Raw genomic sequence first — 13,994 nt, forward strand, 5'->3', positions numbered from 1 at the left:
AAAAGACATGAACCATGAGGCTTGGAAGGAGTATGCAACTAACTCTTGTTTGCTTGACAGGTTCTTGTTTCTTGCTAGCATTACATGCAATAATCAACCTTGGAAAATTGAATTATGTATTTCTACAATGGCCCTGCACAATCAACCAAAGATGTTAACAAATGACTAAAATAAAGAGGAAGAAAATCTACTGTTGTTTGCTTGACAAATTCTTGTTTCTTGCTAGCATAATGTACAAGAGAGATGATAAAGGGCAAGCCTTGCAGGGCTAGCTGTGCGTGGACAGCCCTGTAATATGTATGGCAAGCCCCCAGTCCCCCTATTATGCTCTCTTTGCCAACAAAAGTCATCCAACCTACCATAAACAATCTCCCTAGGGCCTCCCTTTGCTTCCTCGGTCCTCTAGAAGCCCAAAACATCCACTCTTCCGATGCTTTCCAACTGCTCGACAAAATGCAACAATGACCTTAACAACAAACACCAACCAAATATCCATAAATTGGCACCAACAACCAATAATTTCATAAAATATATAGATTATTACCTGTTCTTCCTCTTCTTCCACCTCCTCGCTGGAATTGGCACTAGCGTCCTCTTTTTCATTTTCAATTTTGAATCTTGTCATCCCTTCTTCTGCCTACACGGTGTCTTCTATAGCGCCGTCTCCTTTACCGGCGGGGTATCCTTTGCCGGTGGAGCAACTTCAGTCATCGAAAGTTGCTCAACCGCAACCTCTTTTTCTTCATTTTTGGTAGACCCAGTAGTGCCTACAATTTGGGGAGTGAATGAGTTTTTTTTGGTTTCTTTGAGGATCTCAGCCATTGTAACTTAACCGGGAATGGTAAGGAATGACAAAAATGCAAAGAGCAAAGAAATTGAGAAATGGCAAAAAATTGGAAGAAAAAACGAGAGAGAGGAAGGTGTTTAAATCATGTTTTGAGAAAGAGAAACTGAGAGGAATGTGTTTTGTCTTTCAAATTTAAACCAACTTCTCTTTATTATACTTTAACCCATAAATGTTTAAATCTTTTCACCCTAACCCTTTTTGCTGCTTTAATTATGCTTAAGTGTGCCAGGTCAGATTTTTAAACCAAAAAAACAAAAATCAAAAACCTTTTCAAGGTTATATTCTCAATTCGAAACTTGGGAAGGCATATTAGTTAAATTTCCTCCTCTAAATCCCATCTGTCATTTTTTAAAATTATAAATATATTTTACTTCCCAAATTACTGAACAAACCCCACCATTAATCTAACCATCAACGTATCAAACGTTTTTACTAAATGGATCTTAGGTTACTGGACATTATCTCCAAATCTTAATAAATAAATAAATAAATAAATAAAAAGTATATCAGCATGGATGGACCCATATATTGATGAGTGGGGTGTGATGACCCCACAACTTCTCATTCTCTCTCTCTTGCTCTCCTTTTATACTCACACAAAAATTTTATAGATTTTTTTTATTGAGGTGTTTGGGTCAACTTACGTACACCTTAACTAATCTCCCGAGACCCTATAACTACCAGTTGGGTAAGAGCTCTAGTGACTATCCTTATTAGTAACCGAGGAAGGACTCAAACTTAGACATCTTGAGTAATACACCTAAGAGTCCTTATCAAATCACTTGACCACCCAGAGGTAGTTAAATTTAATAGATTTTCATATGACAATAGGACTCACTAGCAATTTAAGGGATTCTGGAATGAAGAAAATACCAAATAGTCGCACTATGAATGGAACAACAACTGAAAATTTGAGCAAGTAGCTAAATCAAATAGTTCATAATAGGGCTAGAAGAAATTACCAATTAGAGCCAGAACGCGTCAGGAAACGATAGTTCTAAGAAACAACAATAATGATATTCCACAAGTGAGCATCAACTGTAAACAATGTTTTAAAACCCGGCCTGACCTAGTTGGTTTAACCGATTCGATCAAGAATCAGCCACTAAGCCAGGCTGGATAGGGTGAAAAACTGGTGATATGAATTCACCTAGTAGGACCCATGGTTGGACCAATGTCACTGTAGCAACCCGCTGGTCCAACCAATTTTGGAGCAAAACCGGGTAAAACTATTCCCTAATAGTGAAATTTAATACTAAATCCCTAATTTGAGTTTTATCATTGGATCATGATTTTCAACTCTCTAATTTAGGGTTCATTCTTTGTTAAAGTGAAGAAGAAGAAGTGGCTAGTCTGATTTAGACCTCGTTTGGCTAGATTGCGGTTGCCAAGGCTTTCTTAGCCGTCAAGTGAAGTAAGGGGGAGGGGAAGGAAGAAGAAAGAGAAGAGAAGACGAAAAAAAAGAGGAAGGAAGAAGAAAGAAAAGAGGAGACGAAGAGGAAGAGGAAGGAAGAAGAAAGAGAAGAGGAGAAAAAAAGGTTACAGTAGAGAGAGGGGAAAGTGATCGAAAAAAGAAGAAAGTGATGAGGAGAGATAAAAATAAATAATAAAAAGTTTCAGGGATGCGTTTGCTTTATTTTAAACTTAAATTTTAGGGTTGTGGTTGTTGGATTTCAAACTTATAGGAATTGATGTAATTGTTTAGGAATGTGGCTATTGTACACTGGTCAAACTGTTTGGTCCAACCAGTTAGACTAGTTATTTTGACTAGTGTACAATAGATAGACTGGTCAACCTGGGAACCGGCCTCTTGACTGGGTCAAAGAGTGGTTTGGTTTTTAAAACATTGACGGTAAACTTAACAATATTTGTGCATAATCAATGAGTTGGGGCTATACTTAGCATCTCCACCTAATACTAAAATGCAAAGATCTTACCAAATTAGCTGAAGTTAGTGCACCTCGAGAATTGTTAGGAGTAATTTCTGCAACATATACAGGTGCCTGTTTAAAACAAGAGTGCAAGAACTATCTCATGACTCAATTATGTATATAAATTAATCAACAATAAAATGCAGTGTTTATTACTGTTACCACATAACCAATTAGGTCAATTCCAATTCCCAATGATGCTCTTCCAATATCTAGGGACCAGACATCCTTGAACAACCATTTAATTGATCAAACCCATCAAAAGATCAAACAACGATTCAAATTCTTTAAGTTATATTTGAAACTGTTGTATAAATTTTAGGAAAATCAAAATATCTCTAAATAAGTTACCTTAGCAAAGGCTATAGCCAGCCAACCAAATGATAAATTGATGGCTTTTATGAGTATATTTTTTTCTTACATCTTTCCAAGGTGTTTTCTTGTTTCTTTTTGCTCATATACTTCTTCATTACTTCCTTAAAGTTAGTCCCACTGTTATAAAAATTACGAATGTCAAATTTTGAATGCTTTTGTGTATATGTGTGTGTGCATATTTGCATGTACTTAATGTTTATCATAATATGCTTAATTACTATGGTTTTGAAGGTTTGGGACCGTGAAAAGCTTGTCATCATACCTTATCATTATATATTCACAAGTGATGAACGTGCAAACCGTAATGTGGATATCTTGAGGGACTTCTGCATGGAGCAAAATATCAAGTACTTTTATGATATTAAAGATCTTGATAACTTTAAGGTATAGCTCTACCATCCTTTTCGGTTTATTTCCAATTTCTATCAAAGAACTTAACACCTCTTACTCCTTGTTTGAGAGTGGGTGAAAAGTTTACTTCATAAATTTGCAGGGTAACCCTAATTATAAAGGTGTATGCCATGTTGCACTTGCCCAAGAAGGTCATTACAGGCCTGGAGAGGTGTAGTTTTATTAGAGAAATCAATTAGTTATTTATACTCTTGTCTATTATGCCATATTTTTCAAAAACTGCTTTTAAGATCTTCATTACTGTGTTTAGGTTTTGTTAGGTACAGATTCTCACACCTGTACTGCTAGTGCATTTGGCCAATTAGCTATTGGCATAGGCAACACTGATGCAGGTTTTGTATTCGGCACAGGGAAGCTATTGCTCAAGGTTTGTTCCTTCTTACCGTTTCTACTATAGGAAAACCAATATAATATCCAAAAATAGTTGTTGAATACTGATGGATTGAACCTTTCTTTAATAGAATAGTACGGGAAACTCTATTAAAAATAGTTAAGATATTTGTGTATATAAACATATTTTAGTTTTATATTGCCTGCTATTGTATTTGCTGAGGGCAATCTTGTTGGATTATTCAGTTTTTGTATATAGTTGTATTATTACTACTGCTGTTAAAGTAGTTAAAGTGTAATTAGTTAGTTTGTTAGAGTAATTAGTTAGTTGACTGAACTATAGTTAACCAATGAACTATGGTTAACTGAATGTAATAAATTGGTGTACTGTACTCAACTTTTCACTTGAGTTGAATAAGAAACTTTACTCTACTTTTTTGAAACCTCATCTCTGATAAAAAACAAACATGGTATCAAAGCTCTTCATCAAGCTACGAAATCACCATCTCTTTTCAAGAATTTAGCTAATGTTGAAAGAAGAGATCGTATAGTTGAGGATTGGTTTTTAGTTCAATAGTTGCTCAAGTTAGGTTAGTCTTCTGCAAATCAATCAAAGATTTGACGATTGCTCAATAAAAGTGAGTTCTCTATAAATCGTTGAAAGAAATGATTTAGAGCACGTGAAATGGCAACAGATCCAAGCTCACCTCTTTACATCAAACCTTCCAACACTCCTGGTTCAGTTTTGATCTCTGAACAACTCACTGGAATGGAGAACTACGAAATATGGAGTAAAGCTATGATTGTGTCTTTAAGAGCGAAGAATAAACTAGGATTTGTGGATGGTTCTTGTGAGAAAGCAAGCTTCAATCAATCGTTACATGCACAATGGGAGCGATGTAACTCCTTAGTGTTAGCATGAATTTTTAACACGGTCTTAAAGGATATATTCAATAGTATCATGTATTCGAGTAGTGCTCATCAAATGTGGCAGGATTTGAAGGAACAGTATAACAAATTTAATGGTACAAGAGTTTTTGGAATTCACAGAGAAATTGTGAATTTGGTGCAAGGAAACAACTCGGTTGCAGTGTATTACAACAAACTCAAAACCTTATGGGATGAATTAAGCTCGTTAGTTAGTTTGCCAGCACCAGATAGTGAATAAACTAAAGCTTATTTAGTACATTTGAATCAACAAAAGCTACTACAGTTCTTGATTGGGCTAAAATGACTCATACAGTTTAGTAAGAATTCAAATTTTTTTGATGGCTCCTTTACCCTCGGTGAAACAGGCATACTCGATAGTTAGTCAAGATGAGAGTCAAAAGATCCTCACTGGTTTCAATCATAGCACAGAAGTCACTACTGTGTTATACTCGCAGGGAAACCAGAAGAATCAAACTCAGAACACAAAATATAAGGGAAAAAAAACCCTATTTAGAGTGTGATTATTGTCATGCTCCAAGACACAAGAAGGAAAATTGCTATAAGCTACATGGATATCTAGCGGATTTTCAATTCACTAGAGGAAAATCGGGGATGAAGACTAAGGTTAATCAAGCCCAATCTAACCAGGAATCTGTTCCATAGACTCAAACCGTGAATCTAGAATCTGGAGCTAATCTTGGAAATATGTTGACACCGGAACAATATGCATAGTTGTTACAATTGCTGGGCAAAAAGAACATCTCGACACCATTTGCAAACTTAGGTAAAACCACATCTTTATACTTCAATTTTAATAATGAAGACTGGATATTAGATTCAGGGGCCACAGATCATATGACCCATAATTTTCAGAGTCTTGAATTTACTATTGCTAGCCAATCACCCATAGTAAACTATGTAGGACTTCCTAATGGTACAAAAACCCCCATTAAACATGTTGGTTCTATGAAATTGCAAGAAAACTTGTGCCTTGATAAAGTTTTGTTCTTACCAGATTTTAAATATGATCTACTGTCAGTGTCTAAATTAACTTCATCACGTAGATGTTCTGTTACATTTTATCCTAATTTTTGTGTTATTCAGGATCTATGGAGTGGCAAACTGAAGGGGATTGGTAAGCAATGCCAAGGGTTATACCATTTTGTTCCTAGTTCACAAATAAAATTTTATAGTATTGTTTTAGGAATAAAAGAAGTTGCTTGTAAGCATTCTTCTGATTTAGGACTTGAAACAATTGTCAGTAAACAATCAAATGTACCTACTGCTTCTTCAATAAAGAAACCCTATTTTTCATCAGCTTTATCTACTACCTTGCATATTAAAGATACTATCATTTGGCACAAAAGATTAGGACATGCACCACTTTCAGTTCTCAAAAGGATATATTATACTTTACTTGAACAACATGATTTCCTTTGTGATGTTTGTCCCTTAGCTAAACAAACTAGATTGCCATTTGCATCAAGTGATACAAATTCCCTACATGCTTTTGAGTTATTGCATTTAGATGTTTGGGGGCCCTATAGGATACCTACACAAGGAAATGCCAGGTTTTTCCTTACTGTGGTGGATGATTTCTCTAGGATTACTTGGTTATTTCTGATGCAACATAAGTAAGATGTTTTCCAAACATTAAAAGACTTTATTCACATGATCCAAACTCAATTCAACCGAACACGTAAATGTATAAGGACTGACAATGGGTCAGAATTCTTTAATCATCAATGTCAAGAGTTGTCGGCTAGTTTAGGCATCATACAACAAAGTACCTGTATATACACTCCACAACAGAATGGAGTGGTAGAGAGAAAGCATAGACAAATACTAAACATAGCTAGAGCTTATAAATTTCAGTCTAGTATCCCAAATTATTTGTGGGGTTATGCTGTTAAGGCTGCAGTGTACATCATTAATAGGTTACCTACAAAAGTCTTAGATGGTCTATCACCATATGAAAAATTCTATGGAGCTGCACCTAAATTGAATCATTTAAGGGTCTTTGGCTACTTGGCATATGCTACCAATTTGATTCTTCATGATAAGTTTGCTCCAAGATCCATACCTTGTGTTTTCCTTGGTTATTCTCCCACAAAAAAAAGGGCTATATCTTATATGATTTACACACTAAATCCATATGCATTAATAGAGATGTAGTCTTCCATGAGCACATCTTTCCTTTCACTTGGCATCCTTCTAATAAATCTATTTTCTTGGATTCCTTTATGGCACAAGATTTTGATAATTCTGATCCTATTTTAAATACCTATCCTGACAATGCAAGTATCTTGCAAGACACAGAACCAACAGATTCTTTGCCATCATCCCATCTTGATGTATTACCTTCACATAATGATTCTGTCACTGATTCATCTGCTCAACTTAGAAGATCTAGTAGGACAACTAGACCACTTATTTGGACCACAGATTTTGTTTGTCCAACTTTACCTCAGTCCAATTTGACAATTGCCACTCCATATCCTATACACAACTATATATCCTATAAACACTTGTCCCACACTTACCAAAAATGCCTATCTAGTATTTCAGCACTTACAAAACCTACTTCCTTTACCCAAGCATCCACATATCCCCATTGGATTGCTGCAATGCAATAGGAAATTCAGGCCTTGGAAAGAAATGGGACTTGGTCCTTAGTTCCCTTGCTTCATGGCAAAGTACCAGTCGGTTGTAAATGGGTATATAAATTGAAGTATAAGGCAGATGACACTCTAGAAAGGTATAAGGCAAGACTAGTTGCCAAGGACTTTACATAACAAGCTGTGATTGACTATGATGATACTTTTTCTCTTGTGGTTAAGATTTTTACTGTTAGGCTTGTGTTGGCTATTGCTTCCATGAGAAATTGGCCACTTTATCACATGGATGTTGACAATGCATTTCTTCAAAGAGATCTACAAGAGGAAATATACATGCACATACCTCAAGGATTTCCTAAACAACATGATACCTTTTTGGTTTGTAGGCTACACAAGTCTTTGTATGGCTTGAAGTAAGCCTTTAGAGCTTGGAATACCAAGCTCACTACTACTTTAATGAGAGAAGGATTTCAACAATCACCATCAGATCATTCCTTCTTCTTTAAGAAGGTTATTGGTCATATTGTCATTTACTCATTTATGTTGATGACTTAGTCCTTACTGGTAGTGATTCTTCACTTATCCAAGCTACAAAAGATCTACTGCATTCCCAATTTAAGTTGAAAGATTTGGGTGCTCTTAGATATTTTTTAGGATTTGAGGTTGCAAGATCTTCCAAGGAGATTAGCTTATGTCAAAGGAAATATGCTTTGGAGTTCGTTGCTGAGTCAGGACTGGCGGTTGCCAAACCTTCTTTGGTTCCACTTGATCCAAATCTCAAATTCACTATTGCAGGCCTACAGGATTCTATCTTGCCAGATCCATCAATATACCAAAAGCTCATTGGTAAGTTGCTTTATTTATGTTTGACCAGACCTAACCTTATTTTTTCAGTGAACCTTTTTAGTCAGTTTATGCATCAGCCTAAGGAGTCTCATCTTCAGGCTACTCTAAAGGTTGTGAGGTATGTTAAACACTCTCCTAGCTTGGGTTTATTCTTTCCTACTCATGGTTCACTTCAGCTACAGGCCTTTTGTGATTCGGATTGGGCTTCTTGCCTTATGACTCGCAAATCTATTACTGGATTCTGTATTTTTTTTTTGGAGGTTCCTTGTTGTCATGGAAATAAAAAAGGCAGGCTACTGCTTCTCGATCCTCTTCTGAAGTAGAATATCGAGCTATGGCCACCACTGTTTGTGAAATTATTTGGTTGACATAGCTCTTAAATAACATAGCTCTTCCACTTCAGCTGCCAATTCCACTCTGCTGTGATAATAAATCTGCCATTCATATTGCTTCCAATCAGATATTTCATGAGGGTATGAAGCATATCGATATTGACTGCCACATTGTGCGTACCAAGATCAAAGAAGGGTTGATTGTTCCTACTCATGAACAACCTGTAGATCTGTTTACTAAGGCTCTTTCTGGCCTTATTCATCGAAATTTACTATCCAAGTTGGGAGTGATTGACATTCCTCACCCACCAACTTGTTTAGGGGAGGGGGGGGGGGGGGGGGGTGTTTGGTGGATTATTCAATTTTGTATATAGTTGTATTGTTACTGCTGTTGTTAAAGTAGTTAAAGTGTAATTAGTTATTTCGTTAGAGTAATTAGTTAGTTGACTGAACTATAGTTACCAATGAACTATGGTTAACTGAATGTAATAAATTGATGTATTACTCGATTTTCACTTGAGTTGAATAAGAAACTTTACTCTTCTTCTTTGAAACCTCATTTCTAATAAACGAACAAGTCTTTGAATGTTTTTTTTTTTTTTTTTTTTTACTTTAATTTGTTAAAAGAGGGGGAGGGGGGGGGGGGGGTGGTGTTTGGCGGTTTGGGATTTGTTTGGTTTGGGTGTTGTGTTTCTTATTTATACTTCCTTTTTTTTTTTTTTTTTTTTTTTTTTTTTTTAACTTGGTTCTAATCCTTTTTGGACCCTGGAATGGACTGCAGTTTGTTACTTGGATGAGAATCCTTTTTGGACCTTGGAATGGACTGCAAAGAATTTCTATTTAATGTTTGGTTTTTTTCACGAGGAAATTTAACTCTTCGGACATCCCAAGTTTGCAGTTAAACAAATGACCCTAAAAATATTTTTGATTTTTTTTTTTAAATTTAGAAAAGCTGAAGTGGCACACTTAGGATTCATTAAACACGTAAAATGGGTTAAACTGAAAAGATTTAAACATATGTGGGTAAGATCATAACTAACGAAAGTTTGTTTAAATTTTGAAATTTGAAAATGAGCCCCCACCCTTCAAAATCACTTAATCAAGCCATATATCCAAAAAACGATCGACGAACACTATTTGTTTCTCTAAGATTTTCGGTGACTATAATGCCTTAATTCCAACAAATTTTTGATCCTAAAGCTTCCTTAACAAAACCATGGCTGACATTCACAAACAGGAGGAAAACCCAACCATACTCCGAATCCTAGACTCCGGCGGTGCCAACAATTCAAAGGCTATCGAAGAAGACGCTTCGGTGGATCATCCGATGAGTGAAAGTGGTCTAGAGGCAGAGGAGACGATGACGGCACAAGAATAGACAGAAGAATCAGAAAATGGTTTTGAAGAGGAGGACGCCGACGAGAATTCAGGCGAGGAGGAGGACACCGGTGAAGAAAGGGTACGTTTTTTATTTGTTTTTTTTTAATTGGATGAGAAAATTGATTGATTTGTGCGATTTTGGGGGAGATGTAGTTGGTTTGCGTTTTGTCGAGTAGTTGGTGGGCATTGGTGGAGTGGCTTTGTTTGAGTTCCAAAGATAGGGGAAGGCAAGGGAGGCCGTATGGAGGTTGTTTGTGGGAGTTTGTTGGGTTGGGGATGGTAGGAGGTGGCGGAATAAGGGGGCTAGAGGGTTGCCCTGCATATTGGCAAGGCTGGCCATTCACAGCGCGTGCAACCAGCCCTATAGTTCTTGCATTTGCAAGGCTAGCTATGATTGTTGTGTTAGAAGTGTTAAATTGTAGGGTTTTTAATTCATATGTTGGTGGGGTTTTAGCTTTGGTGATTATTTGGATGTGTTTTTCTTTTTTTTTTTTTTTTTTTTAGTTGTCGGGATAATGGTCTTAATTGTGGTGATCCTTAAATTAATGATCTTATGAATTTGTATGCTATGAATGAATGTGTAACGGTGGTGCAGGTGTTATGTTAATGTTGTTATGTGTGATACTAATGTTTGTTGGTTGTGCTTGAAGTGTAAAATGAAAGTTTTTTAATTCATACGTTGGTGAGGTTTTAATTGAGTGATTGTTTAGATTATTAGTTTGTAACAATGAATGAATGGATTTTGTTGATGATGGTGGTGGATGTAATATTATTAAGTGGAAGACCAAGTTTGTTTGTTGTGTTAGAAGTGTTAAATGCTTGCTTTTCAATTGATGCTTCGGTTGAGTTTTAGTTTAGTGATGTTTTAGATGTGTTTTATGTTCATTTACATTGTATGATGCTCCTTTTTTTTTTTTTCTCATCCACTTGAAAAGATTAGTTGAAATGTTTATTGTATGATACTTTTCTTTGTTTACAAAGTATCCCCCAAATTGGCATCCTATTAGTTGTTTTGGTTTTTTTTTTTTTTTTTTTTTTTTTTTTTTGTTTTTTTAAGTTTATATCGATTGTGCAGATTTTCGAAGCGTAAATTATAAAGACTATGGGTGGGGTTGTAAGTGATAAGGTACCATACTTCCCGTAAGGGTGACAGTTAGGTCAAGTTGACAAGTTTTTACGAGAATAATTGATATTTTACGGGAACAAAGAAGGGTTTAGAATGATTCAAAGAGAGTTGTTTTGTCATTTTGTGAATCGAAGAAAATTGGAAAAAGGTGTTCTGGGACAGGGAGTGCATTATATGTTGCTGCACTCAGTAAAAGCAAAAAAAAAAAAAAAAAAAAAAAAAGAAATGTGGTTTGTGGTGGATAGAAAGCCACTACGTTTTGGGATGATGGAATATGCCCTGAAGACAAGCTTAAGATGTGGGGAATTTCTGGATGTGGTAGAGGAAAAGAGAATAAAGAAAAGTAGGGCAGCTGATAACTTGGCTAGAAAGGTTTTGGGGGGAAAGACGTCTATTACGAGACGCGATTTAGAGGAGAAGTTAGAAGAAGGTCGGTATACCTCTTTAGAAAGGTTCAAGATGTGCCTAGTATGGTTCGTGCATTCGATCATAATGGCTTCTGACTCAACAAAAGCCATTAATATGGATTGGGTGAAGTTTGCAAGCAACATTGACTTCTTTAATGCTTATCCGTGGGGATGGGTAACATTTCAGCTAACCATGGACTCCTTGCAAGGAAAAGACATGGCGTAAAAGCAGCGCCAATGTATCAAGAAGAATAGACTAAGCACGTACAATTTGTTTGGCTTCCCATGAGCAATGCAGGTAAATATTAATAGCTTTTTGTTATATTTTTTTTGTACTATATGTGTTTTAATTATGATATGGATTGTTTTTTACAATGTAGGCTTGGATGTATGAGGCCGTCCCTGTCTTGGCTAAGGCGAGACTGTAATTTCTTAGGATGTTACGGTGGCACATCAAGCAGTATACCCATTGGGATTATGACAAAATAGATATGGAAATTCAAACAGCTCGAGTAAGATTAAAGGATTAAGCTTTTGAATATGCACTTGCTTTTAAATGTGGCTTAAATTTGATTGATTTTTTTTCTTACTATAGGGAGTCGTCTATCCCTTCCTCAGCACTACTAGGGGTGAAGCGAGAAAAGAGTATGTTACATCCTTCAAAGCATTGAAGGAGGAAGCAGATGAAGGGATATACTACCTAATGCGGGACCTAGAAGGGGTCACGCATGTGAGTGCAGTTGTAGGCCACTACTTGAGAATGTTGTTGATGCTAAGGATGATGAAAATCCAATTGGCAAGAGGAATGAGGAGGAGGAAGATGAAGAGGTTTGTACGCCTCCACCCAATTAGAAATCTGGTACAACAAGTATCGCTTTGTCGAGGCGTCGGGGTCAGGAGAATAAGGTGGTTGACCTCATGAACGGTCTGTTTGAGAGTTTTACAACAACTGTTTATAAGAGGTTTGAGAAGATGGAAGAGTGGAGGAGAAAGTTGATAAGATGGCAGAAAAAGTTGGTAGGGTGGAGGAGGAAGTTGGTGGAGTATTGAAAGTGGTTGAAGTGCAACCTGAGCTGAAAAGAGAAAGCCGAAAGAGTAAGTTTGTCAAATCTCCTTACATCGTGGTAACGTATGGAAAGAAGAGGAAAATGAAGAAAAAAATTGAGGAAGTCCATGAAAGTAGAGAAGCAAAAATGGAGGAGGTTAAAGAGGTTGTTGGAAGAAGTGGGGAAGTGATAATAGAGGAGGGTGAGGGGGGATGCGAAGGAAGTGGGGATGTGCAAATAGAGGAAGGGGGAGGAAGTGGGCAAGCGAAAACGGAAGAGTTTAAGGTCGATTTGTATAGGCCAATAGAGGAGGAAAAGAAAAAAATCTTCTATGCTTATTATAATGAATCTAGAAGTGATGCCCATGTGAAGTGCAAGACTAGGGATTATCCTCGGGAGTGGTTTGAAAAGATGTTGACGATGGGCAGGTGGCTTGACGACTCGGTGAGCTATTTTCCCTTATTTTTGTTTATGTTTTCCATGAGGTATTGTATACTTATCATGTTGTTTTTATTTGATGTAGCACATCAATGAGGTATTGACACTCATGAGGCTATGACAGAGCAGTAATAGTGATATATTGTATCACGATTGTGCCATCACCGATGTAGCCTTTGGTCAAATGCTAGTAATGACATATGACACTTTAATGAAAAAGGCCATTGGTGGAGGTGCAGTAAGAGGAGGCAAGCAAAAAAGATTGGCCATAGATGACTTCGACGGCGTCCCTTATGATTTTCAGTTTAATAACAAGATCATGTAGTATGTAAGAAGGGAAAGGCCTAAACATGGCCACTGTTGGACAAAGGTTAAAAGAGTATACTGCATCATCAACATCAAGGATATGCACTGGATAACTGTTGTCGCGCTTCTAGAGGAGGGTTTGCTAAAGATCCTTGACTGTAACCCAATATTTGTCGAGAGAGGCAGTTGAAGATGAAGTTGGAGCCACTATGCGTATTGTTCCTACAGTTGTTGCATGACAGCGGGATGTTTCAGCACTTCGGTGACGAAGTACGAACGGGAAAGTGGCCACTCAAGCGCCTTCTCGTCTCGACAAATGACTCAAGCTAAATTTTGTATAAAACTTACATAATACAATTGTTCTATAAGTTGATTCTAATGCTAATGTCTTCCTCCTATTGTAGTGCTGACTGTAGGGCATATGCACTGAAATTTATTGAGTTCAACATGACCAACACTTTGATGGACGGCTTGAATGATGAAACAATGAGCAACTGTCAGGAGCGCTGGGCTGTTGAGTGCTTCCATGGGCATATGGATCCCTTTTGATTGACCAGAACCCAATCCAAGTCATTGTCGATGCTGTCATCAAAAGGTATGGAAGTTGGACTTAGAATTTTGTAGTTTATGTGATGCTGTCTTATTAGGTTGTCTTGAATAATTGGATTGTC

Source organism: Pistacia vera, unplaced genomic scaffold (genome assembly GCF_008641045.1).
Source record: "Pistacia vera cultivar Batoury unplaced genomic scaffold, PisVer_v2 Contig341, whole genome shotgun sequence".
Lineage (NCBI taxonomy): Eukaryota > Viridiplantae > Streptophyta > Magnoliopsida > Sapindales > Anacardiaceae > Pistacia > Pistacia vera.